At 40.9% G+C, this 27,654-nt stretch overlaps 1 non-coding gene and 1 pseudogene across 1 annotated transcript; both read left to right on the top strand.

Moving 5' to 3' along the window:
- The first annotated feature begins 1,656 nt into the window (after window positions 1-1,656).
- LOC145573490 (small nucleolar RNA R71) lies at window positions 1,657-1,755 on the top strand (annotated as a pseudogene).
- Window positions 1,756-27,163: 25,408 nt separating this feature from the next.
- Window positions 27,164-27,269, top strand: LOC145573411 (small nucleolar RNA R71). The gene has a single exon (XR_014097451.1). It is a non-coding gene; the product is annotated as a small nucleolar RNA R71 (small nucleolar RNA).
- Window positions 27,270-27,654: the final 385 nt, after the last annotated feature.

The raw sequence follows: 27,654 nt of genomic DNA, 5'->3' as shown, positions 1-27,654 counted from the left end.
TCCCCTAGCTCAAGTCTTTGATAAACCGAATATGGCATTATGCTCACACTAGCTCCCAAGTCACATAAGGCATTATCAATTTGCATCTTGTTAATTGCACAAGGGATGGAGAAGTTTCCGGGGTCTTTCAATTTGGGTGGCATTTTGTTCATGATGATAGCACTACAATTTTCGGTCAAATTGATAGTCTCCACAACCTCACAATTTCTTTTCCCACTCAAAATGTCCTTGAGGAATTTGACATAATTTGGCATTTGGTTGATCACATCGGTAAAAGGTAGAGAAAGATGAAGTTGTTTTAGCATATCAATGAATCTCCCAAATTGTTCATCTAATTTGTGTCTCATGAATTTTTGTGGGTAAGGGAGCTTGGGTTTCACAATTCTTTCTCTACTCTCACCTCTCTAGGTGTCTCAACCACAACCTCATCCAATGATGCCCTACTCCCCTCTTCTTCAACCAAGGCTTCCCTAGGAATCTCCTTATCTTCACCCTTCCTAGGCAATCTCTCCTCAAGAACCTTACCACTCCTTGTAACAATAGCATTCACGTGTTTCTTGGGATCAAGACCTTGGGAAGGTAAAGAAGAAGGGCTTGCATGATCTGATCTTTCAAAGCATTAGCAAGTTGAGAAATTTGGTTTTCAAGCATTTTATTGTGGGTCATCATTTCATTGAACTTTTTATCACTAACGGCCATGTATGTGTTCAACAACTTGGTTTGATTCTCAATTATTTCTTCCAAATTGGTCCTTGGTGAAGAAGGTTGTGAATAGGAATGTTCTCCTTGAGTCCTTAGAACAAATCTAGGTGGGGGACATCTTTGAGCATTATTTTGAAATTGCCCCTCCCTTGATTGTTCCAAGTACCCCTATTTTGATTTTGACCATAACCTTGATTATGGTTACCACCACCTTGATTATGGTTACCACTACCTTGGTTGTGATTTCCATAACCTTGGTTTTGATTACCATAATTTTGGCTTTGATTTTGGCCACTATAACCTTGGTTATTATAGCTACCACGAGAACCTTGGTTCCCTTGGTTTCTATAACCACCACCTTGGTTATAGTTGTCAAAATTGCCTTGGTTTTGGTAGTTCTTATTCCATTAAACTCTTTGATTATCAAACCTTTGAGCATTATTATTTGACACATAATTCACGTGCTCACTCTCATTGTTATCAAACTCATCATCACATTCATTAGAGCAATTACTAGAGTCATGATCATACGATCCACATGCATCACAAAACAAACAACCCATAGGCATATTATGTGAAGAGGGAGAGGGTTGAGAGTTAGAAAGAGTACCTCTCCCCTTAAGTTGGGAGGGAAGATTTGAAGCTTGGGAAGAAAAAGAAGCGCTCTCCAACTTGGCTTTGATTGTGGTCATCTCCTTTCCCAAGTTTGTCATTTGGGAGGAAAGGTTATTGATCGCATTTAGATGGTCCACCGAGTACAATGAAGATTGCTTGCTTGAAGAGTCTCTCTCCCCATCTTGCCAATCTCTATAGTATGTCACCACGTCCTCAATAATGTCCACCACTTCTTCTTCGGTCTTGTTCATGATAGGACCCCCGGCCCCCCCATCAAGGCATGACTTGCCTTGGGGACTTAAACCGCCATAGAAGATTTGGACCACTTGGTATGTTGGGATTCCGTGGTGAGGGCACTCCCTTTGATACTCTTTGTATCTCTCCCATGCTTCATAAAGGCTTTCATTTGGCCTTTGCTTGAACCCTTGAATCAAGGCTCTTGCCTCCGCCGTCTTCTTTTGAGGGTAGAAGCGGGACAAGAAGGCCTTTGTAACATCGTCCCATGTTCTCAAGGAGTTGGGCTTCACTTCTTTATCTAGCCACTCTAAGGATCATCCTATGAGAGAGAAGGGGAACAACTTGAGGCGTATGAACCCTTGAGAAACTCCGTTGATTTTGATGGTGTTGCAATATTTCTCAAATTCTTTAAGATGGTTCAACGGGCTCTCATTCTTAGCCCCACTATATTGCCTCTTCTCAATTAAGGTGATCATGGTCGGTCGAATTTCGAAATCATTTGTCGGTGTTGTAGGCGGAGCTATGCCGCTCTCAAACCTATAAGCACCGGGTATTCCTAGCTCCTTCAAGGCCACTCTCTTATTTTCTCCCATGACTTGCTCTTCTTCAATCTCTTCTTCACTTGAAGAACTATACCCCAAGGATCGATTAGCTATTCTTCTCCTTGAGAGAGTCCTTTCGATTTCTGGGTCAAAAGGCACAATGGATCGATCACGAGCTCTATGCATGCAAAACTCAAAGAAAAATATTAGTAGCACGGCTACAAGTGTAGCCTAAAAAACAAAATCTTTTTGTATTTTCAATTAAAATGAAGTAGACTCAACAACAAAAGCTAAGCACCAATAGCGCTCCCCGGCAACGGCGCCATTTTGACAAGAGGAAAATGTATGTCGTTATCTACCCTTCCCCCAAGTCAAACTAAATTTGTAAACACCTAACCAACCTTATATGAATATAGGCCAAGTTAAGGGTCGATCCCTAGGGAATGCAATGATGAAAACTAGAGTCTAAGTCAAGCTACCTCGAAGATGGAGTTGAGATTATGGTTGGCACTATGGTAAACTAAAACAAGTCTAATCAAGTAAACAAAGGTCTAAACACTAGGGATATGGGTTCCACATGCAAGTTCAATGATAATGCTAATTTAGAGCTCAATCAATTAATTCAAGTATTGCAATGGACAAACAATAGTAGCAATCAAGAGAGTTCAAATGCTATCTCCTATAGGCCGATCTAGAAATCACTATGAATGGCAAATCAAGAAGAATCACAAGCAAACCCAATCAATTAGAGCAACTTTCAATTCAATTGTTCATGTCATTAAGAGTTGCAATGCAATCTAGATTAATCTTATAGGTTGATCACTCCTAGTCTAATCAATCACATGCAAAACTATGTCAACCAATTTAATTGCAACAAATCAATCAATCAAAGAGCATCAACTAGCAATCTCATTAATCAAACATGCTTCCCCCTTTCCCTAGCAACTAATCTACTCACTAATCATGGTGAAATTCAAGAACAAATAACTAGAAATTGCATTAATCATCATTCTATATCAAAATCTAAGAGAAATAAAAAAGATTCAACAGTATCAAATTCAAATCCAAAGAAAAACAAGCAACAAGCATAAATCAAATAGCAAGTAAGTAAGAGATGAAAGAAGGAAGAGATTCTCACTAATATTGATGATTGAAAATGAAGAAATCCAAACTTGATTGATCAAATGTTGAGTTACAAATCCAAAACCAAGAACTTCTCTCTCTAAAACTAAGCTGATGAAATATTATCCAAAAAAAAGTCGGTTACAAAAAGGAATTACAATTCTATTTATAGGTAAAGAAGAAACCGGCAAATCCTGCGACCTCTCTCGATGAATCGCGGCCGCGGAGAAATGGTTACGGAACCCTCCGCGTGCTTTCTAGGCAACACCCACGCCCGCGGCAAGATAAACCCGCGCTCGCGGCCAAAGATGCCGCGCCCGCGGCTAATCCCCTGCTCCCAAAACTCAATCAGGGGGCTACGGTCTCTCTTAGATGGAGCGCCATCTCCAGATTTTTCGCGCCCGCGGAGAGCCCGCGGGGAAACCGCGGAAAGCTCTTTCCAAAATCTTGCAATTTGCTCTTCTTGAGCCCGCGCCCGCGGCTCCACTGACCCGCGCCCGCGGCCTGCTGGAAATACCTTGGAGACCTCTCTGAGGCCTCTCCAAGGCCTCTCTAAGCCCTCTCTAGCCAAATGCTTCTTCCTTACTTGATCATTAAGGTCCCAACTTGATTCCTTTGCAAAGGTGATTCTCCAAATACCTACACAAGCAAACAAAGAAAGGAAATAAAAGGAAAAAGAGCCAAATAAAAGGAAAACACGAGGAAAACACGAGAACCATAAAGAAAAGAGGAGGAAGAGAAACCTAAGGAAAAAGGACCAAAAATAAGAGAAGAAAGCATGAAAAAGGGAAAGAAATAACCCTAAAAGACTACCCTATGAATGCCATATATGACACTCATCAACAAGTGGGAGGAAAATCGAACTTGATGAAGTTCGAGAGGACGAGCAACAAAATCAGATTGACAGTCAAAGTGCTCAAAAAGCATCTGTTGACGCTGGTCAAAATGTGCAGAGTCAAACCAACAATGCAAATGCTTAGTCCGTTACCCTGCGTTGGTCTCAGAGGCCCAGATCTCAACCTGATAGATATCTTGGTATTGTATTAACCGAGAATCAAAACATCCTGGTGGTGGATGGAGACGAACAAGCAAGCGATGGCAAGCATCGACTCTACTAAATGGAAAGAGGCCATGAGATCTGAAATGGATTCCATGTTTGAAAATCAAGTATGGGACTTGGTTGACTTACCCGAGGGTTACACACCTATCGGATGAAAATGGATTTTCAAATTGAAAACCGACAAAGATGGAAATGTATTCATTTACAAAGCTAGATTGGTAGCAAAAGGTTACAGGGAAATTCATGGTATTGATTACGATGAAACCTTTTCTCCGGTCGCAATGCTTAAATCCGTTCGGATCCTTCTAGCGCTTGCTGCATATTATAACTATGAAATATGGCAGATGGACGTCAAAACCGCCTTCCTTAATGGGATTTTTAAAGAGACTGTGTACATGACACGGCCTGAAGGTTTTGTCGACCAAAACAAAGCCGGGCTAGTGTGCAAGCTTAAAAAGTCCATTTACAGGCTAAAGCAAGCTAGCAGAATTTGGAATCTGCGATTTGATGAAGCCATCAGTAAGTTTGGTTTTATCAAGAATCCAGATGAATCTTGTGTTTACAAGAAGGTCAGTAGGAGTGACATCGCCTTCTTAGTCTTATATGTCAATGACATATTGCTCATTGGAAACAGCATTCCAATGTTAGAGTCTGTAAAGGCCTGGCTTAAAAAATGTTTTTCAATGAAAGACTTGGGAGAGGCTCAATACATATTAGGCATCAAGATCTATAGGGATAGATCTAAGAGGATGATTGGATTGTGCCAGAGTATTTACGTTGATAAGGTACTGACTCGATTCAACATGAAGGAGGCCAAGAGAGGTCACCTACCCATGTCACATGGCATAACCCTAAGCAAGAAGAAGTGTCCACAGACACCTGATGAGCGGGAAAGGATGAATCAGATTCCATATGCTTTGCTAATTGGATCGATCATGTATGCCATGATATGTACTAGGCCAGATGTATCGTATGCCTTGAGTGCTACGAGCCGATACCAATCAGACCAAGGAGAGGCGCATTGGACTGCGGCCAAGAATATCCTTAAGTACATGAAAAAGGAACAACGGCAAATTCCTGGTGTATGGTGGCTCTGAAGAATTAGTTGTTGAAGGTTATACCGACGCAAACTTCCAGCTAGACATAGACGATTTCAAATCGCAATTTGGAAGTGTGTTTAGTTGGAAGAGTGCCAAGTAGAGCACAACAGCAGATTCTACAACGGAAGCCGAATTCTTAGCAGCTGCTGAAGCGGCTAAGGAAGCTGTTTGGATTCGTAAGTTCGTTGGTGAACTTAATGTTGTACCCTCTATCAAGGGTCCAATAGCCCTCTATTGTGACAACAATGGAGCTATTGCTCAGGCCAGACAGCGAAGGGAACATCAGAAGGTCAAACATGTCAAGCGGCGATTTCACATGATAAGAGAATGGAAATTAGAGGGTGAAATCAGAATTTGTAAAGTTGGAACGGATGACAATGTAGCCGATCCACTTACTAAACCTTTGCCTCAAGTGAAGCATAACAAGCACATTGAGGCAATGGAAATCAGGCACGTCGGAGATTGGCTTTGATTTCCCTGTTTAGTTTTTTTTTTTTAATTTTTGAACATTTTAATGTAAGATACTAAGAAAAACCATTCAAGTTTTGAAGTAATTTAAATTTCATACAATTTTATCACTCCGTTTGCTATTTAATTGTGGTTTAGGATTAAATAAAGAGTCCATTCGATTATGAGAATATTCAAAATAGGGCATCAAGATCAGTCTTGATTAGAAAACACCTATTAAGTGAACATTGAATATTATAATCGAAAATTATCCCTAATCGAGGTCATTTAAACGATGGACGATTATTGACCACTTGAGATTAGTGTGTAGTTTGATATATAGCACCGTTTCTTGTGCTACAAGGACATGATTGTCATAAATCTTTTGCACAGGTATTGGTTTAGAACCATACTGGATCGACCTATGAGAATACTTTAAGAGATTTAAAAATCGTCATAAGTATGCTTCTCATTATGGCTATCGGAACCTATTTCCTCAACCATGAGTATTGTGAGATCTCTTGTTTGAGTACTAGTCCGTTTTGATGTTAGTCAAACGTCTGCCATAAAAGGGGATTATAACGGAAACCCTCGAGCGGCTAGGTCTTCTCAGTAAGAGAAGCTACATTACAAGACGGGGAATGTCCCCCTACTAAAATAGGGAAGATGTCTTTGTTGTTTACAAGGCCTCTTGAAGAGCGAGACTGTGAAAATGCATGGCCGTGCTCGGATGGATTTTAGAAATCATCTGTTTATTTACAGTCGGAATCGGATATCGAGAAACACTTCTATACGTAATAAGGATGACAAATAAATCTTACCTTATAGTTCATGAAGATACATTAAGTAACATAGGAAAAGGGATATACACTAAAAGCACACTTGTCACGAAGGACAAGTGGGAGATTGATGGGAATGGTGTCCTTTGAACAAGAGTATTATTCCGATAGAGGCTTCAGAATTATTATTAAGCTAATTATTCAGTGAGGTCAAGTGATCGGAATGCCTAGATAGAGGCCGCTTCCGATCAGTAACATTAATGAGTAATTAATATTACAGCTTAATCTTGATTGAACCCTTCGGGTCACACCCAAGCAACTAACGATCCGACGCGACGAATTAATCCAAAAGGAATTAACAAGTCACTCGAGTATTGTGAACAAAGATGTCGGATTCCGAGCTTAGAGCGTCGGAACCGAATCTTAAAAGTCGGGCAAAAATTAAGGAATTGGCAAGATGGGAAAATGCTTCAAGTAACAAGTAAAAACCCTAGCCACGCGAAGGCTAGGGAAGCGCGTCACGTGGCAGCGCACATGGCAGCACACGTGGCCACTAAGTGGCGGCGTGCCACGTGGCAGCGCGCCAAGGTGGCGGCTTGCCACGCGATAGCATGCCAAGTGGCAGCACGCCAAGGTGGCGGCGTGCCATGTGGTAGCGTTCCACATTCGGAGTTGCTTAAAGATGAGGCGTTTCTCTCTGCCTATGGTCTAAGTACCATGTTTGAGAGACGTATGTAACCCCTCAACCGGATTTTCTATGTGTTTGTTTCATATTACTTGACTTCTTATTTTTCTAATCGGTTGACTTCCTTTTTTCTAATCGGTTGATCCCAATCAAACGCCTACCAAACATGCTGCTTAGGTCCGAAAGAATCTTTTAGAGTAGAGGGGAGCATAGGTGGTCCAGAAGGATGGGATAAGCTCCGACAGACCTATTAGCTTGTAAGATTTGTTTTTCTTTTTATTTAACTAATCTTTGCTGGTTGTCCTACCTTAGAGTGGAAGTAAGGTTGTTCCTCGGTCGATTACCAAGATGCTCAAACGGAATCGGCCGGATGACCCTAAGAAGAACCCCTACCAAGGCAGCAAAAACCCAAACAACCCAGACGACATCGTCTGTGCCGCCGGGGCAGGAAAGACCAACGATCGGGGGTAAGGGCCATGCTGTGTTGAAGGTTCTCAGCGAAAGTGCTGAGATTGGTAGTAAAGAGTCGGGCGTTTTAGAGATGCCGAAGGGTGGCATGCCACCTGGAGCTGCATTCGGTTCTGCAGCGGCTGTAGGCACTAGGGACCCTTAATCTAGAGCCCAAGGTATGAATAGTCTAGAGCTCCCATGGCCGTTTGACTACTTAGTGCGAGTAAAATCCTAGACTTCTCAGTCTGGAGATTCGCCGAGCAGCCGACACGATATTAGTGCCAGCTATGCTGCTTCCTCACAAAACCCTTCTTCTGGTGCGGATACATCCCACAGATGGCCAGATATAAAACAGTATGCCAAGCGGATGTAGAGGATCCTAACCCGGTCAGATATGGACCGGCTCCCTAGATTGTAGCAGGTCAACTTTGACCAGATCCTTGCCTGCTGGCTGAGGTAATTTGTACCCTTTTCTTGATGTATAATTTGTAAGAGAGTTGGCTAACTCTTTTTCAACGCCTGTGCCTTTTCAAGCAATTCTGAGGGTAGACGGGTTAAAAACCCCATTTAGGAAGAAGCAGGAGGAGGTAAGAGACGCCAAAAACCGGGCGACGTTGAAACTTAAGCCATGGAGATGCAACAGGAGGAACTTGTCAAGGAACTCATGGCTGCGGTGGAGATGACCAATAACAAAGTTACCGCCATGGAGCTTGAGCTAAAAAATGCTAAGTCTAACCTCAAAGCTTTGGAAGCGGCTGACATAGAGAACACCAAGCTGAGGGCAGACGTCAAACAACTCTAGGTGGAAATGGCTAACATGTAGGTGGAGCATAGTGCTACGCTTAAGAAGGAGCAAGAGCGGCTGGTGGCGGAAAACTAGAAGGATTGCGAGGAGCGCATGAAGCTAACTTGGAGTCTCGTTGATCCGCACACCGACTAGGAGTACTTCAATTTGAGGTATCAGCACACTTCTGAGGTTTACGATGCCCTGCAGCTTTCTGAGCCGGCACCGCCTCCCTTCAAGGAGTGGGCCTCTTCCTTAGGCATCGAAATTGCCTCAAACGAGGAAGACGAAGAGGAAGAGCCCAAGGATCGGGCTTCGATTGACCCTATCCAGGCTCAACCTGATCAGACCGCGGCTGACCTTCCGCCTAGTCAAACCCAGGCGGTGCCTCCTCCTTAGCAGCCTTAAATTCTCAGCGGCAGTATGCCAATAATATCTTCTCCGGCCTGCGCGCCATGTATTTGTATGTAGTGAACCAATAATTTAATTGTTTTTTGTTTTTTCCTCGGATAGTTATCCGGTCAACATTTTCTCTCGGCTCTTATGTCCGGGTTTTATTTATGAAAGTACCGATAGAGTTGGTTTTGATTCAATTTGATACAAGTTTTTGCATTTTCGACTTTTGCGTATACATGTGAATTTGCCTAACTTATCAAAAGGATGCGACAACCGGCTGTACATGCCCCTGGGCGGCTGTGTGGTTGGTTTCAAAACTTGATTGATTGGCTTGGTAACTTTAGATACTTTAAAGTGATAGGAATGGTGTCCTTCGAACAAGTGTATTATTCCAATAGAGGGTTCAGAATTATTAGAAAGCTAATTATTTAGTGAGGTCAAGTGATCGGAATGCCTAGTTGGAGGTCGCTTCCGATCAGTAATATTAATTCGTAATTAATATTACATCTTAATCTTCACTGAACCCTTCGGGTTACACCCAAGAAACTAACGATCCGACACAACGAATTATCAAAATACCCCTAACATCGGAATGCCCCGAGCAAACCGAGTCCTAGGGGCACTTGGTATAGCATGGTTTCCAGCATGTGCACCAAACCGAGCTTAGTTTGGCAGGTTGGTGCTGCGGCATGCTAGCGCACCACTGCTAACGCTACTACTAGTACATGGCTAGCAAGTCGTGCCAGCATGTGCGAGCAGCAGCAGCATCAAGCTAGCAGTGCTAGCTAGCCAACAACGCGCTAGTGTGCTAGCACTACTAGTAGTGTGGCGAGCAGTGCCCTCGGCCAGCAGCCCGCAAGCATACGAGGCATGCTGGGCCGAGGCAGTAGCACTGCCACAAATGCATGCGCCTAGCAGCACGCCTAGCCGCACGCACCAAGCGCCAGCAAGGCTGCTTGGGTGCCAAGGCATGGTTTGCCACATGGCAGTCTCTCATTGGAGCTGAGAGAAATGAGGAGCGGTTTGTGGGAGTTTTGGGGATTAAGGTTTGGTCCCCCCTGAAAGGAATAGTGTCCTTCGAAGAAGTGTATTATTCCGACGGGGGTTCGGAATTATTAGAAAGCTAATTTTTCAGTAAGGTCAAGTGATCGAAATGCCTGGGTGGAGGCCGCTTCCGATCAGTAATATTAATGCATAATTAATATTACAGCTTAATCTTGACTGAACCCTTCGGGTTACACCCAAGCAACTAACGAGCCGAAGCGACGAATTAATTAGGAATTAATTAATAAGTCGACTGAGTAATTAATATTTAAACGTCAGAAATTTGAGCTTGAAGCGTCGAAATCAAGCGTCGGAAGTCGAGTCGAAAATAGTAAAAGACAAGACGTGAAAATAATAATAAATCAACATTGACCAAAATACCCCTAGCATCGAAAACCGAGTGCTAGGGGGCGCGGCAAATGCTAGCAGCACGCACCAAGTGCGGGGCTAGGCTAGCATACCGTAGCAAGAAGCCAGCACTAGTGTGCGTGGCTGTGCTAGCATACGGCAGCTAGCAGCCCGCACAATTGGTGTGTGGCTTGCTAGGCCGTGGCAGTTAGTAGCCCGCTCCAATGTGCGAGGCATGCTAGCAGGCCGTAGCTAGTAGCCCGCACTAATGTGCGAGGCATGCTAGCAGGCAGCAGCTAGCACCCCTCATATTGTGCGCAGCGTGCTGGCAGCTAGCCTCGGCTAAGCAGCCCGCGCTTGGTGCGTAGCCTGCTGGGACGTAGCACATGGCAGCCCACCTTGAGTGCCTTGGTGCCTAAGTGTGGGTGCCACGTGGCGCAATTTAATTGGGGGCTATGAGGTTGAGGTGGCCGGTTATGGGAGTGAGAGTGGGGAGCAAGTTTGGCCCCCCCTCCTCCAAATGGTCCTCATCTACTTCTCCTTGTATGCTTGCCACTTGTTGATTTGTTACTAGTTTGATTATTAATTTTATTTTAGCTTTAAAATAAAATGGGAAAATCAAATTCTCCCACATTGTTGGGAGAGCTTTTCACACTCTTGCATTTCCCTATAAATACCCAACTTGGGGTATTCACAAAAGCATTTGAGTAAGAGTTGGAAAAGGCATCACTAGTAGTGAAAACCTTTGAACTCAAGAGTTGAAAAAGGCATCACCTTTGTGAAAACCTTTGAACTCAATTACTCGGGTTTCGGTCGGGCCTTGCTAACTCCAAGGCATTGGACCTAGTCGGTGTTTGAGTTGTGGGTGGACTTCCGTTGGAGGTCGTCGTATTTTCGAGGCTAGCTTTCGAAGTAAGAGCCCCTCGAGGTCAGGCGAAGCACGCGTCAAAGGTATAATTATTATCTTAATCTTGTCATTAGTTAATTATGTTTATGGTTTTACTTATTGCGATTGCGGTCTTGGTTTTGGGTTTGTTTCCGTGGTGAGTCGGACTCACCAAACCTTAACAACATTATCGAAGCCTCGCTCGTTATTTTTGAAATCATTTTATTTTTCAAGTTGTTTTTATGGCTTAATTTTTCTTGTTTTAAGTTGCTAATTAGATTAGTAGCTCGTTTTTATTAATTTTAAGCCCGTATTAGAGCTGACTTCAGCTTCCGAACCCAAATTTCGACCCAAAAATAGTGAATTTTGGGTGGAAAAGGCGTTCTGGAAATGGTTTTACCCTTTTAGGTTTCGGTTTTTTGCTAAAAAACGACCAGAATTGCACTTTTCGAGGGATTTTTCGTTTGACGAAAAATTTGAAGTCTTTCTAACCTTGAAAATTAATTACATATTTATGGTGGTTAAGTAATTGGTTCAATCCTTATTTTATATGCAATTTTTAATCCTCTTTAGACATGATTACTTGGTAGTAATTTGTGTTTGAAAGCTTGGTTTTATTTTTTCACATAATTGCAAATTAATTGCATTAAGTGTGAAATTGTTGTTCTTTGAGGCTTTTAAGTACTAAAGATTCAATCTTTAATTATATTAAATGATTGAAACTTTAAAGTTACTAAATTCCATTAATTTTTGTTGAACTTTGTTGATTTAATCATTTCTAAGTTGATTGGAATCATAAAGTTTGAAACTTGTGATAGAAAATTGTTTATCTTCATATTAGAAGATATAATTTTTCAAGGATTCACAAGTATTGAAGTTGGAATCTTTATTGAACTTATGTTCATTTTTTTTTCCAAACTCCCTCTTACTTTGTCAAAATCTCAAGATTAATTTAAATTGATTAAATTAATAGTGAGAAATTTCCTTATTTTGTTGCACCAAGTTAAACCAATTTTATTAAAGAATGGTTCTTGGAATATTTTTTGGTTTTATGCACTTGGATGAATTTATTTAAGTTGGACTTTTTTTTATTTTCATTTTTCCTCAAAATTAATTGATTCTAAAATTAATTTAGAATTGATTAAGAATGTCACACAAAATCGGGAATTTTTCCCGAGGCATGAGCATACAAATCGAGGCCTAAGAGCCACAAACAAGCTCTCGGCCAGCTAGGCTGCTCACGCAGCCCACATGAGGCTGCCAAGGATGCTGGGCGCCTCGAGTGGTATGTGGTGCGAGGTGTGCGCATGGGCAGCAGGCCTGTGCGTGCGTGTGTGCGAGGGAGGTAAGTGGCTGCTGCTCGCTGCCAGCAGCATGGCGCGCCAGCCAGCAACAAGCAGCAGCACGGTGCAGCAGCAGCATGGTGTTGTGCGTGCTGTGCGTGCTGCTATGCTAGGCAGGCCGTGGCTGGTGCGAGCATGAGTGTGTGTGTGTGTGCTTGGTGCTATTGCGGGGAGTGTGTGTGGGTGTGCTACGTGCTTGCGGCACGATGCGCACAACCTCACACTTGGCACATTCGCCCCGGGTTTTTAAGGCAATGCTATTTTGCGGATTTTTCCGTTTTAATTATTTTTTAATTTAATTTGGTTTTAATTATTTTAATTGAGATTTTGGAGGCTAGGCCTCGGTTTTTGAGCGGCATTTGCAAAATTCTATTTTGGCAAATAATTGGGTTTTACCGGCTTAATTAATTGGATTAATTTAGTTGGATGCGGAATTTAGTGGGAGCTTCAAATATTTATTGCGCTTATTTACATAATCGGTTAAAACAACTTTGACTAGTTTTAATTAGGCGTGTTAATCGGATTAACCACCTAGATTAGTTACTAGTTATCGCGTGTTTATGCATTGTTACTTGTTTTATCGTTGTAAAATGCATGGGCCATTCACAAGTAGTGAATGGATGGATGGAATGTATATTCTCTCACAGGTTTAATAAAATGGCAACTAGTGGGGCCCGATTAGGATAGAAAATACGGACTGCGATCCGTGATGTATTTTTGTAAATCTAAATACGATCTGCGTACCGTTGAGTATTTTTGTACCTTAATATTTAGATTAGTCCTAATCGTAGATACTAGTAGTTGCATAAGTTTGGTCAAGTCTTGAACACAGAGGTTCTTGGAAGATGAAGCCATGAAGTTGCAAAAGAAGACCTTTTGAAGACTTGAAGAATTCAAGGGGTCATGCTAGTTGCCAAATATGCATTAAAATGCTTATGCTTTACATATTTATGATAATTTATATATGAATTATATGTTAGATGCATGTTTAGGATTTCGAATGTTGTGATGATTAATTAAGTTCACTTAAATCAACCAACTTGGAAACCCTAGGTCCCTAAATATTGAGTAAAATTGCCATTCCAAAACAACACTTATCGACCTATTGAGAGTAGTGATGGGCTACGCCAAAGCAAGGCATCACTACTACTCCCTAGACTCATAAGGGATACCGGGTATGCAAGTTTGTTTTGGTTGTACTCAACGATATGAGTGATGGAGTCCTAACATGTCGTGGCAAAGTGAATAAATTGTTAAGACTGCATTAGATGCGACGATTTATTCAACCAAGAGTGGCTTGGAGCCATTAGCAAAGGATTGCTTACCTAAGTGTAATAAGTGTTAAGACAAGACAAAGCATGCTTAACCACTCACTGATTCTTTGGATCTTGGAATCGACTTATTGTCACCGAATAGGGAAAAATTTAATGTGTGAATAAGACGTTTAAATAAGTTTAAAATATATATGCGTGAATTCAATCTTATCTAGTATTATGAATGGTTTTTCATTTCAAATTCTTTCAATTATAGAACCATGTCTTCAACTAATACCGACAACAACTACATGTCCTTGGAATTCCCGGAGAAATTGGCATTTTGTCTAAATTTGACCAATTTCAAGGAATGGGAAGAAGAACTCCAGAAAACTCATCGGAATCGTTCCATGGAGTACATTCTTGACACTCCCATTCCAAGCTTCTTTGCCAAGGGAATAATGAGTGATGAGACTCATGAGACTTGGGAGATTGAGTGCTAAGACATGCCAAAGCATGCTTAGTCCCTCTTTGTTTCCTTGGATCATGGAATCAACTTATTTTCACAAAATAGGGATAATTTTATTAAATAAGATGTTAAATAAGTTTGAAATATGCATGAATTAAATTCAATATTATTTTAGCATCATGAATGGTTTTTCATTAAAATTCTTTCAATTGTAGAATCATGTCTTCAAGTAACTCAAGCAACCAGTTTTCATTGCGCTCAATTCTCAACAAGGAGAAGTTGAGTGGGCCAAATTTTCTTGACTGGCAAAGAAATTTGCGAATTGTTCTTATGCAAGAGCAAAAGGAATATGTACTTGATGAGGAAATGCCCGATGCTCCTAATGAGGAGGTGACTCAAGTTGCCCTAAACCGATGGCAAAGTGCCAATCAGGATGTCAAATGCATCATGTTGCCCACAATGTCTCCCAAGCTTCAAAAGACTTTCTTTGAGAAGGAGACAACTTTTGAGATTATTTTTGAGCTGTAGAATTTGTTCCAAGAGTAGGCCCGAACTAAGAGGTTTGAAACCCACAAACAGATCCTTGAGAGCAAGCTCAAGAGAGAAGAGTCAGTCAGCCCACATGTACTCAAAATGATAGGATTATTTGAGAACATGGGAAGGCTTGATGCTGGGTATTCAACCGAGAAGGCAATTGACATCATTCTCCACTCGCTGCAAAAAGGCTATGATTAGTTCAAGATGAACTATAATATGCACAACATGGAGAAAACCCTCACTAAGCTTCATGGTATGTTGAAGCAAGCCGTGCAAACGCTCAAGGATGAGGGAAAAACATGATATGCTCATGGTAAAAAACCGCAAGCCATTTAAACACACGGGCAAAAAGAAGAAAGGCTTCAAGGGGTAAAGTAAGAAGAACTTTTTGCCTAAGTGATGGGAAAGAGAACGGTAGGTCGTTGGGCTACCACCCCACCCAATCAAACAAAATTTGTAACTTAACTAACCCCTATTTAGCGTAGTGGTAAGTCAAGGTCGAACCCAAGGGAATGGATATCAAATGCACGATGCCTAAATCAAGCTATTTCGGAGTCAAGAAGGGGTTGAGGTAGAACTTAGGCTAAACTAGGTAATGCAAAACTTATATGAAATCAATTTAAGACACTAGGGCAATGGATCCACATGCAATCATAATGGAAACGGTAATTTGGGAGGTTAAACCGACTAAGTCAAGCGATATGAAGGAAAATCATCATGTATCCAAAAGAGCATACTAAGATGGTTCACCTAGAGGTGTAACTAGCGTCAACTACGCTAAACACTACCTAAGGAACGTCACAAAGCACCTCAATCGTGAAATTGCAAGTTTACTAATCAATGGTCCGTATCATAGCAAGCTTACAATGCAATCTAGTGTGAATAACAAGGGTGATCAAGCCTAATCAAGCACACACATGCACAAAATCAATCAACCAATTTAATCACATCATCAACTCAATCAATGTCCCCCAAATTAACCTCAATTCATCATCAATACATGCTTCACCACTACCTTAGCAAATAAACTACTCACAATCCATAAAGAACAACAAAATCAAAGCTAAACTAATCATCATTCCCAAATTCATCAATTGAAATCAAATTGAAACCAACAAAATCAATCAACTATCAATTAATCAAATCAAACAACAATACTAATGAAATCAAACTTTGAATTGCATTAAAGAGTAAAGAATCCTTACAAACTTGATAGAAATCAAATCAAATGAAGCAATCTTCAATCATCAATCATCAAACCCACACTTTCTCTCTCTAAAAATGGTAAGAACTAATGTTTTCTTTCTCTAAAATCTAATCTAATCTAATTCTCCCTTTGAAGATCCAAACTTCTCTCTATAAAAGGAATGAAATAACTAACAATCCCAAGAGGAAGTTGGGAAAGACGTCCAAAAATAGACCCACGTTGGTGCGGGCGCTCGAAGGAGTGTACCCAGGAATGTGCGCCCGCACACACCTGATGTGCGGCCGCACACTCCTCAAGTGCGCCCGCACATAGCTGCAGCTTCCTCCTTTCTATTTTGCCCTTGCTCACGAGGTGCACGCATCCTAGATGATGATGATGGAGGACAAGGTAGGCAGCAACTTCCTTGAATTTCTTGAAGAAAATGAGCCATGAGGAAGGCATAAACAAGACTTTGAAGCATGCTCCTTAAACCTCTCATTGACTTGAAACTTCTTGCACAAGCTTTAGGCATGAAAATCAATGGAAAACTATAAAAAGGAAGCCCAGGAATCCTTAGACAATCAATCACAACCTACAATCAAAGGATAAAAAGCAAGTAAAAGGGAAAAATAGCAAGTAAACAAGAAAAAGCACGAAATAGAGAAACTAACTACAAAAAGCACGAAATGAAGAAAACAAGAATAAAACTAAGGGAAACTAAAGAAAAGAAAGATAAAAAGAAATAAAAATCATCCAAAAAGGAACCAAATGAGTGCCAAAAATGTCACTCATCAAATTCCCCCAAGCTAAACTTTTGCTCGTCCTCGAGCAAAACAAAGCAAGAAAAAGAGAGGATGAAAATTTTATTGAAAACGAAAAAGAAAGACTTAAGATAAGAATGTACACTAAGACTCATTGTCGTAGGAATCACGGTTGTTTTTAGCTACAACAAGCCCTTTAAACCCCAAAGTCGCCTATGAGGACAAGTGAGGTCTCGTAAGGGTATCCTAAGAGTTTGACCCATAACTCTCCACCAAACATCAATGAGGCAAACCATAGAAGAAAAAGAAAGAAAAACAAACCTTTACGAAATGAATCAACATAAAGACTATAGAGCAAATGAATGACAATCTTTCTCAAGTAGTTAAGGTATGCACGCTTCAAGATATCCAAGGTTGATTGAAACATAGGGTATGCTAGGCATAGGAACTAGTTATCACAATTCACTTTCATCCCAAACAATCTTACCGCGTTCTTCCCACTAGTCTTAAATCTCCCTTTAGTGAGTGTCCCAATGATTCCTCGAAGGAACCGGAAAAGAAATATTTTAAGGCTACTCGACATCTTGACTATGCGTCCCCTTTCCTTAGGTAATGACCCATGATGCCCTCCCTCGAATAGTGACTCCACTATCTAGGTCAAAAGGTCTTTCCCCAAGGTTGTAACGTAAGGCATAAAGGGTAAAGGTAGGCTAAAATTTAAAAATTTGGTGGTTTTCCTAATAGTGAAGCAAAGATTGCGCATATCTTTACACCAAGACTAAGTTGTCACCAAACAAAAACAACACCCCCAAGCTTACTCGAGGCTATACTCACAAAAATATATACAAAAAGCGTGAGAACGCTTCCCCCCAAGCGTAAATGGAGCATTGTCCTCAATGCTCAAAAAGGGAGAAAACTCACATCAAAATATTTTTGAATTTTTCATTTTTCACTTTTTTTTTCTTGTTTTTCTTATATAGATAGTGCTTTGTCCTCGCCTCTTGTAACTTTGGACGGCTTTTACTCATACTCATTTGCCATTATTCACCAAGAATTCAAAACACATCAACTTCTCCACCACAAACTCCATCAAGTATGATCAATTGCTTCACCAAAAACCAAGAAAAGAAAGAAAAATGAAACAAAAGGCCAAAGAACTAAAGATGTGGCTTGAAAAGAAGGTATAAGGCTCAAATGGTTGCAAGAAGGCAAATGTAAACCCAAAAATAGAGAAAATAACAAAGTATAACAAAAAATGAAGATACCACCCCGAAAAATGTGCCTTTGTCCTTCCTAGATAGTTCGGTCTCGTGTTTGAGAATCATACATCAAGCTTTATTAGATTAGGTATGCATAGTCAAGGATCCACGCCGCTCAATCAAAGAATGTTGAAGGCTAGAAAAACAAGTAACCTCACAAGGATGTGGCAAAAACTCACTAATGGTGTCAAATCAACTATGGGAAGCAACTACCAACGTGCCACAAACAAGTAGAATCCGGCTTCATGATCCCTCTAGTTCAAACCAACTACCCTAGCATACACTATCCTAGAGTCAACCAAACATAGTCTCAAACCGTGCATACCTTTACAACCTAGGAAGAAAATCATGCAAAAGACAAAGTCCAATGTACAAGGTCCAATTCAAAAGAAAAGTGAAAATTAAAGCCTCAAAATTATACCACAAAGAAAAAGAAAGGAAATAAAAGAAAGAGAAAATAAAAGAAAATAAAAGCGAAGTAATGGAACATAGAAAAGGAAAATAGGAGAGATAACATGAAAGCACTAGAATGCAAGTTAAACAAATAAGAATCCCAATCGACAGACAAGTGATCGAATGACATCATTGTCATCGTTCCTAAACACATTACGTGTTAACAAGCATTCATCCTCGAACCATTCAACATCCCCTAAACTAAACCTATTCTATGCAACCAAGAAAAATAAAGAGAAAAATAAGAAAGATCTCACCGGCTCCAAGCTTAGCAAAAATGAACGAAGTAAGTAGAAGCCACCTCGTTGCATTCCATAAACAAAAGCTTTGACCAAAGACCAAGTGAGAAAAAGAGAATAAAAGAATCTATATACAAAGAAAATTGTTAGTAACTTCCAAATGAAAACAGCCAAAAATTCGGCAGCATAACGACAGGAAATGAAAAATATATATCAGAGACAGTGAAACATCAGGAAACATCATCAGCAACAAGAATCATCAGAGTAATAGCAGAGCAGATAGATAAAGAACAGAGCGAGTCATCATCAAAGAAACAACAGATAAAATATCACAGAGACATCAGAGCAGACAGAGGACATAGAGGCTAAGAAGGAAAAATGCGAAGTAAACCACTAACAAGGAGGAGAACCATGCAAACCATAACCAACCTAAACCAACTCCCCCAAGCTAGAAATGAGCCACCCTTCCCCCAAGCTAAACCCAACCATAGGGCAAACACAAAGCACAATCATAAAGCATGCATACGGAGGGGGGTAGCCAAAATGGCTCACTCGGCACTAAAGTAGGGGGTAGAACTAGTACTCCCCCCACCTGACGAAACAACTTCCTTCCCTTTAGCCTTACCCAACCTCCTAAGGGCATCAGCAGCAAAATAATCAGACCAGTCATCCAAGACAGGGGGCCCTGAACGACCCCATCTCCCCTCAGTCTCAGGGGAAGGGAAAGGAGCAGGGTTTGCTGGATCATAAGTCCAGTCACATCCTCCCGGCCTCCTGGAATCGTAATCCCCTTTAGAGGTCCCACGAATGGCACTATGCGCCATATGTGGGCCATCCCAGTAGGGATAGCAAAGACGGGGTCCCACCGCCTTGTCAAAAGGCTCCCACTGTGGGACAGGGCCCTCTTGGACCGGGAGATATGGATAATTCACATAAGGCTCAATATCCCCTTTAGAAACATGAAAGTCATACACCCTCCTAGCATGATAATCATAACCACCCACAAAACAAGTATTCCCCATAGAAGAAGAAGACAATGCAATAGAAAGGGCATCAATCTTGGCATGCAAGCTAGATAAATCATGCAAGGGAGGGGATGAAGGAGGAAGAGGAGTAGGAGAAGAAGTTTGAGGGATACCTCCCTTAGATGAAGAGGCCTTAGACCTTGGAAAAGCATTACCCGAAGAAGGCATGGAAACCCGACGAAAAGAAACCGGAATATCTCTCTTGGGCGGCTTCCAAGGATAGGGCGAACTCTTGTCTCTCACCATCGACCCTTCGTAGGGAATGAGGCACCAATCGGTTGTCCGAGACACCTTCCAAATAAACAAATCGTCCATGATAGTGCGCTCAATGAACTTTTGATTGATTAAGGCAAACGTGCCCAACAAACAAGACGGAGACTTCTCTCTAGGATCCTTAATCTCCACAAGATCTCCAATCATGGAAGCATATTTTTTGTTAAGCGATAGCACGATGAGGGTGATTATACCCCCAATTTGAATGCTTCCCGAGAGAAAGAAACCGTTACGAATATCGATGAAGCGGTCGAGCAAATGCCTAGCAAAATCAATTACCTCAAAGTCCTCCAACATATCATCCCTATATCGATGAGCCAACCATAACCAACTTAATTGCTCTTGAGATATAGCTCCAAGAGATTCCTTGGAGAAAAATGCATAAGTAAGTATGCGGCTAAAGTAGCGCATCGCTCCATGGACTATAGAAGCCGATTTGGAAGTTTGGGCACAATAAGTATCCTCAATAGAAATATCATCCCACCAATCATTCTCATCATACCTATGGTTGCGATGGAGAGCTTCATAGGCTGGATAAATCAAAGGCTTGCCATCAATAGGCTCCGGAAAGTTAAACATCTTGTTTAGGAATGAAAGGGGAATAGAATAGTCTTCATTGAATACTTGGAAGATAAGTGTTGGACATTCATTATCGTCACCATCCTCTTGCACTTCGAGCGAAGATAGGAATTCATAGGTGAGCCTCGCATAGGTGGGAGCATTAAGGTCAATGAATTGCTCAAGACCCAAATTTCGAGCTAACATCCGCACATCGTCGTCTATCCCAAGAAGAGTAGTGGTGTCTTGATCATAGAATCTTGTAGAATACAATTTCCGTGAAGAAAGACTCTCAAATCTATCCCAATGCTCTTGAACCGTGAACTTGATGCCATAAGTGTCTTTGATGGAAGAAGGTGGATCAATTGTCTTCCTCGAATTTGTAACCTTTGCACGCTTAGCTTGTCTTGAACCACCCATCTCAATTCACAATTAACAAAAGCAACTATATACCATACTACCAACAACCACTTTCTCCATTATCACCATCAACATCAACAAAACACCCTACAACAAAACATATGAAAATCCAACAAGGTTCATGCCAAAATTCGTAAATGCTCAAGTAATATCATCATCATAATTAGATTTCACAAAACCATCATCAACAATTCCATAATCATCATCATAAAAACAAGTGGTAGTAATGGTGGAGAGTAAGAGGGTAGTACTAGTCATGCTTAAATTCTCATGAGAAATGAAAATTGAAACTTTATCACATAAAACATGCAATTATACTTTCAATTGATTGAAAATCACAACAATTAAGCAAGAAAAAACACCACTACACATAAACATCTCCAACAATCATACCAACAAGTTTCAATTAAAAAGTACCCAAAATTTTCAAACTAGGAGTGAGAAAATTACCTTTAAGGATGTAGAATGAAGACTTGGGGAGCAAAGTAATGAGAATTATGGAAAATTTTGATGAGGAAAAATGAAAAATATTATGAGGAGAATGGAGAGCAACTATGAGCAACCACAATAGACTTAAGGAGGAAGTAGAATGAAATAGGAGAGAGAGAGAAGGAAAAATCGGGCTTAAGAGAGGAGGGAAAACCACCCCACGTAGACCCAGCAATGTGCGGCCGCACAAGAGAGATGTGCGCCCGCACAGTGCTCGTGTGCGGCCGCATAGTGCTCGTGTGCGGGCGCACAAAAACTGGGCTCTTTTTTCCCGATTTTCTTCCTCCCTCATCATGTGCGCACACCCCATGATGGTCATGAGGAACCACATAAGCAGTAGCTACACTTCATATTGGAGAAAGAAAAACTTGAAATCATGAAAATAAACACAAGTATTTACCATTCTCCATTCTTACCCACCTTTCCAACTTAAGAATTGGGACAAGTTTACCTCAAAGTTGGCATCAAAATTGTTGGAATTTGACTCAAACCATCCTACAACATCAAACTCAACAAAATTAGATCACAAAAACATCATCAAAACCCAAAGAAAAACCAAAAGAAAAAGAAAGAAAAAGTTAGAAAGCACGGGTTGCCTCCCGTGAAGCGCTTAATTTAGAGTCTTAAGCTAGACATCCTCCACCTCTTTCAAGGCGGATCATAGAGAGTCATGTCATGAATGACCCCCACGAACACTCCATCATAATACCTCTTTAGTCTATGTCCGTTAACCTTAAAAGTTCTTGAAAAATCCAAGGGAGAAATTTCGATAGAACCATTTGAAAACACCTCTTGAACAACAAAAGGGCCGGTCCAACGAGACATCAATTTTCCGGGATAAAGCCTCATTTTGGAATTGAAAAGAAGCACCTTATCCCCCGGAACAAACTCTTTCTTCTCAATGAGCTTATCATGCACCTCCTTAGTTCTAGCTTTATACAAGCTAGCACAATCATAAGCATCCAACCGAAGCTCTTCTAACTCATGAAGATCTAACCAACGTTGCTCACCCGCACTAGCCAAATCAAAATTGATCTTTTTAATAGCCCAATGAGTGCGGTGCTCAAGCTCAACCGGAAGGTGACAAGATTTCCCATAAACCAAGCGATAAGGGGTGGTACCAATAGGAGTTTTGAAAGCCGTTCTATATGCCCATAGAGCATCATCAAGCTTATTTGCCCAATCTTTCCTACTCCTTGCAACCGTCTTCTCAAGAATTAACTTAATTTGACGATTAGATACCTCAACTTGCCCATTAGTTTGAGGATGATAAGGAAGACCAAATCGTTGGTTCACTCCATGCTTCTTCAACATCTTCCGGAAAGCATAGTGCACAAAATGCGAGCCATTGTCACTTATAACCGCTTTGGGGATGCCAAACCTAGGGAATATTATCTTTTTGAACAATTTCATCACCACTTTATGATCATTGGTGGGAGAAGCAATGGCTTCCACCCACTTTGACACATAATCAACGGCAACAAGGATATATTGATTCCCATAAGAAGATGGAAAAGGACCCATAAAGTCGATACCCCAAACATCAAATATCTCCAATTCAAGTATTGGTTGTTGGGGCATCTCATTCCTCCTCGAAATATTCCCGGTCCTTTGGCATTGATCACAACTTTTGACATATTCCCAAGCATTCTTAAAGAGGTTAGGCCACCATAATCCACATTGAAGCACCTTAGAGGCCGTTCTTGAAACACCCATATGACCACCACTAGGATCCGAGTGGCACATCTTCAAAACATTTGGTATTTCCTCATTTGGCACACATCGGCGCAACAATCCATCCACACCTCTTTTGTACAAGATTGGTTTATCCCATACATAGTGCCTTGCTTCTCTCTTAAGCTTTCTCTTTTGATTGTTGGAAAAAGAAAAAGGGAACTCCCCACAAGCAAGAAAATTCACCAAATCGGCAAACCAAGGGAGCTCCTTCATATTGATAACATACAAAGAATCATCCAACATCCGGTCCTCTATAGGAGACCCATCGTCTTGAACTTGAAAATCTTCAAGTCTAGACAAATGATCCGCAACAACATTTTCAGCACCTTTTTTATCTCGGATCTCAAGATCAAAAGATTGAAGCTCAAGGACCCAACGAATTAACCTCGGTTTGGATTCTTTTTTCCCAAAGAGATACTTCAAAGCCGCATGATCGGTGAAAACTATAGTCTTAGACCCCAACAAGTAACAACGGAATTTCTCAAAAGAATGAACAATAGCCAAGAATTCCTTTTCCGTTGTTGTGTAATTTCTTTGAGCACCATTGAGAGTCTTTGACATATAATAGATGACATGGAGCTTCTTGTCAATTCTTTGACCCAACACACCTCCTATAGCCGTATCACTTGCATCACACATGAGCTCAAATGGCAAATCCCATCTAGGGGCTTGGACAATAGGAGTAGAAGTCAAAGCTTTCTTCAATTTATTAAAAGCTTCCAATCAAGCATCATTAAAGACAAAATCAACATCTTTTTGGAGAAGATCATTCAAGGGCTTAGCAATAAGAGAAAAATCTTTGATAAACCTTCTATAAAATCCGGCATGACCCAAAAATGATCTTACCCCTTTCACATTGACCGGGGGAGGCAACTTCTCTATTACCTCAATCTTAGCCTTGTCAACCTCGATGCCTTTATTGGAAATTTTATGGCCTAGAACAATCCCTTCTTCCACCATGAAGTGGCATTTTTCCCAATTAAGCACCAAGTTGACCTTTTCACATCTCTCTAGGCATCTTTCAAGATTTTTGAGGCAATCCTCAAATGAAACACCTCCCACGGAAAAATCATCCATGAAGACTTCCATTTCCTCTTCAAGCATGTCCCCAAAAATGCTCATCATACACCTTTGAAAGGTCGCCGGAGCGTTACACAATCCAAAGGGCATTCTTCTATATGCAAAGGTGCCATAGGGGCATGTGAAGGTTGTCTTTTCTTGATCCTCGGGGTGAATAGGAATTTGAAAGAATCCCGAATATCCATCAAGAAAGCAATAGAATTTGTGCCTAGTCAACCTTTCAAGCATTTGGTCAATAAAAGGGAGAGGGAAATGATCCTTTTTGGTTGATGTGTTTAGACGTCTATAGTCTATACACATCCTCCAACCGGTGACCGTTCTAGTTGGAATGAGCTCACCTTTCTCATTCTCAACTACGGTCATACCCCCCTTTTTAGGAACGACATGCACGGGAGAGACCCACCTCGAGCTTGAAATGGGGAATATAATTCCCGCATCCAAAAGCTTGGTGATCTCTTTCTTGACTACTTCTCCCATTTGGGGATGTAGTTTCCTTTGTCGTTCAATAGAAGGAAGGGTGCCTTCCTCAAGTGTTATGTGGTGTGTACACAAGGCGGGGCTTGTACCTTTAAGATCATCAATTGTGTACCCCAAAGCACCTTGGTGCTTTCTCAAAACACCACATAACGCTTGAGCTTGGCTCTCACTCAAGGATGCACTAACAATAACGGGATATGTAGAATTAGGGCCTAAGAATTCATACCTAAGGTGTGATGGTAGAGGTTTTAGCTCAACCATGGGAACACCTTTACCTTCTTTGGTTGAGGCCACTTGCAAAGCATCTTGACTTGATATCCCCATGCAAGTTTCTTCTCCACTCCCTATATCGCCTTCATTAGGCAAATTTTTATACAATTGCTCTTCCTTGGTTGAGATACCTATCTTTTCCTTGTTCAACAAGACACACTCAAGAGGATCGTTAGATGTGAGCAAGTGCTCATGCATGGAATTTACAATATTATCAAGCACTTCAACTCTCATGCAATTTTCTAAAGAAGAGGAAGGATATTTCATTCCTTCATTCAAATCAAATTCAATTACTTCCTCTCCTATCTTAAGAGATATCTTAGCACTTTTCACATCTATCATAGCCCCCGATGTAGCAAGGAAAGGTCTACCTAAGATGATAGGTATTGTAATATCTTCATCCATGTCCAACACTACAAAATCAACCGGAATAACAAATTTTCCAACCCTTAAAGGCACATCTTCTACCTTTCCCTTAGGAATCTTGATTGACCTATCGGCTAATTGCAAGGTAATCTTTGAAGGTAGAAGTTCTCCTATACCTAATCTTTGATAAACCGAATATGGCATAAGGCTAACACTAGCTCCTAAATCACATAAGGCATTATCAATTTGGGTCTTGTTGATAGCACAAGGGATGGAAAAATTTCCGGGATCTTTCAACTTAGGAGGCATCTTATTCATGATGATTGCACTACAATGCTCGGTAAGGCTAATGGTCTCCACCACATCACAAGTCCTTTTTCCACTCAAAATCTCCTTAAGGAACTTAGCATAATTTGGCATTTGTTCAACAACATCGGTGAAAGGAAGAGTTAAATGAAGTTGCTTAAGCATCTCTACAAATTTCCCAAATTGCTCATCCAACTTATATCTATTATATCTTTGAGGATAGGGGAGCCTTTGTTTGCAAACCTCTCTCTCTTTCTCTATCACCTTCTCTACTTGTTCCCCACCAACATTTTCGCTCAAGGGGCATTCATCACCTTCAATTTCAATGGAATTCTTACTAGTTCTCTCATTAGCAACACTCTTCTTAGGCACACCTCCCTCAAGGACCTTACCACTTCTAGTAACAATGGCATCCATAGGGTTCCTAGAATCTAAGCTAGGTGGAGTCAAAGAAGAAGAGTGTGCATATTCCTTGAATATACTAGTCAATTGAGAAAGTTTTTCACTCAAATCTTTGTTATAAGCCAACATGTAATTAAACTTCTCTTCATTCAAAACCATACACATTTCCAAAGTCTTGGCTTGTTTCTCAATGACACTTTCCAAAAATTCTCTAGAAGGAAATGATTGGTCATGGGAATTATCATTTAAACTTTGAGCATTTGGAACTAAATCAATTGGGGAACCATCTTGAAAACTTGCTTGAAAATATCCCCTAGCTTGATTATTCCAATTACCCCTAGTTTCATTTTGGCTCCTTTGTTGACCATAGTTATCATAACCTTGGTTATGATCCCCATGTCTATAGCCATGACCATGACCATTACAACCATGATGGTTATAGTTACCATGAATCTCTTGGCAATCATGATTTCTATAACCTCCATTTTGGTTATAATCATCATGATTCATATGATAATTCCTATTTCCAATATTCCTTTGAACATCATTTCTAGGTTCACAAGCATGATTATTGACATAATTCATGTGTTCCATTTCACTTCCATCACATTCACTACAAGAAACATTTGGGCACATAGAAGCATTGTGATCATTCATTCCACATAATTGACATGGCCAACATTCCACAATCATGCAACAAGTTGAAAGATTGGAGTTAGAGTGAGAAGATGTACCTCTCCCCTTAATTTGGGAGGGAAGAATTGGAGCTTGGGAAGGAGGCTTCTCAAGCTTTTCCTTGAGAGACATAACTTCTTTCCTTAAATCCGCAATCAAAGTGGTCAAATCATTAATGACACTAAGTTGTTCGATCGAGTAACCCTTGCTTGTTGGTTCTCTTTCCACTTCTTGCCAATTCATATAATGACGAGCTACTTCATCAATAGCATCAACCACTTCTTCTTCCGTCTTGTTCATGATTGGGCCTCCGGCTCCGGCATCCAAACTTGCTCTCCCATGAGAACTCAACCCACCATAAAAGATATGTATGATTTGATAGGTAGGAATCCCATGGTGTTGACACTCCCTTTGATAATCCTTGAATCTTTCCCATGCTTCATAAAGGCTTTCATTAGGCTTTTGCTTGAACCCTTGAATCAAAGCTCTTGCCTCCGCCGTTTTCTTTTGAGGATAGAAACGGAACAAGAAAGCTTTGGTGACATCATCCCAAGTTTTCAATGAATTGGGCTTCATCTCTTTATCTAGCCATTCCAAAGATCTTCCTTCGAGGGAGAAAGGGAACAACTTAAGGCGGATGAATTCTTGAGACACCCCATTAATCTTGATTGTGTTACAATATTTTTCAAACTCCTTAAGATGGTTCAATGGGCTCTCATTCTTCGCCCCACCATATTGTCTCCTCTCAATAAGGGTGATCATTGCCGGCTTTATTTCAAAGTCATTCTCCGGTGATATAGGTGGAGCTATGGCGCTCTCATACCTATAAGCCTCAGGCACTCCAAGCTCCTTCAAGGTAACTCTTGAACTACCTCCCAT

This window comes from Chenopodium album, chromosome 12 (genome assembly GCF_948465745.1).
Source record: "Chenopodium album chromosome 12, dcCheAlbu1.1, whole genome shotgun sequence".
Classification (NCBI taxonomy): domain Eukaryota; kingdom Viridiplantae; phylum Streptophyta; class Magnoliopsida; order Caryophyllales; family Amaranthaceae; genus Chenopodium; species Chenopodium album.
This window is presented reverse-complemented; position numbering and strand designations above follow the sequence as displayed.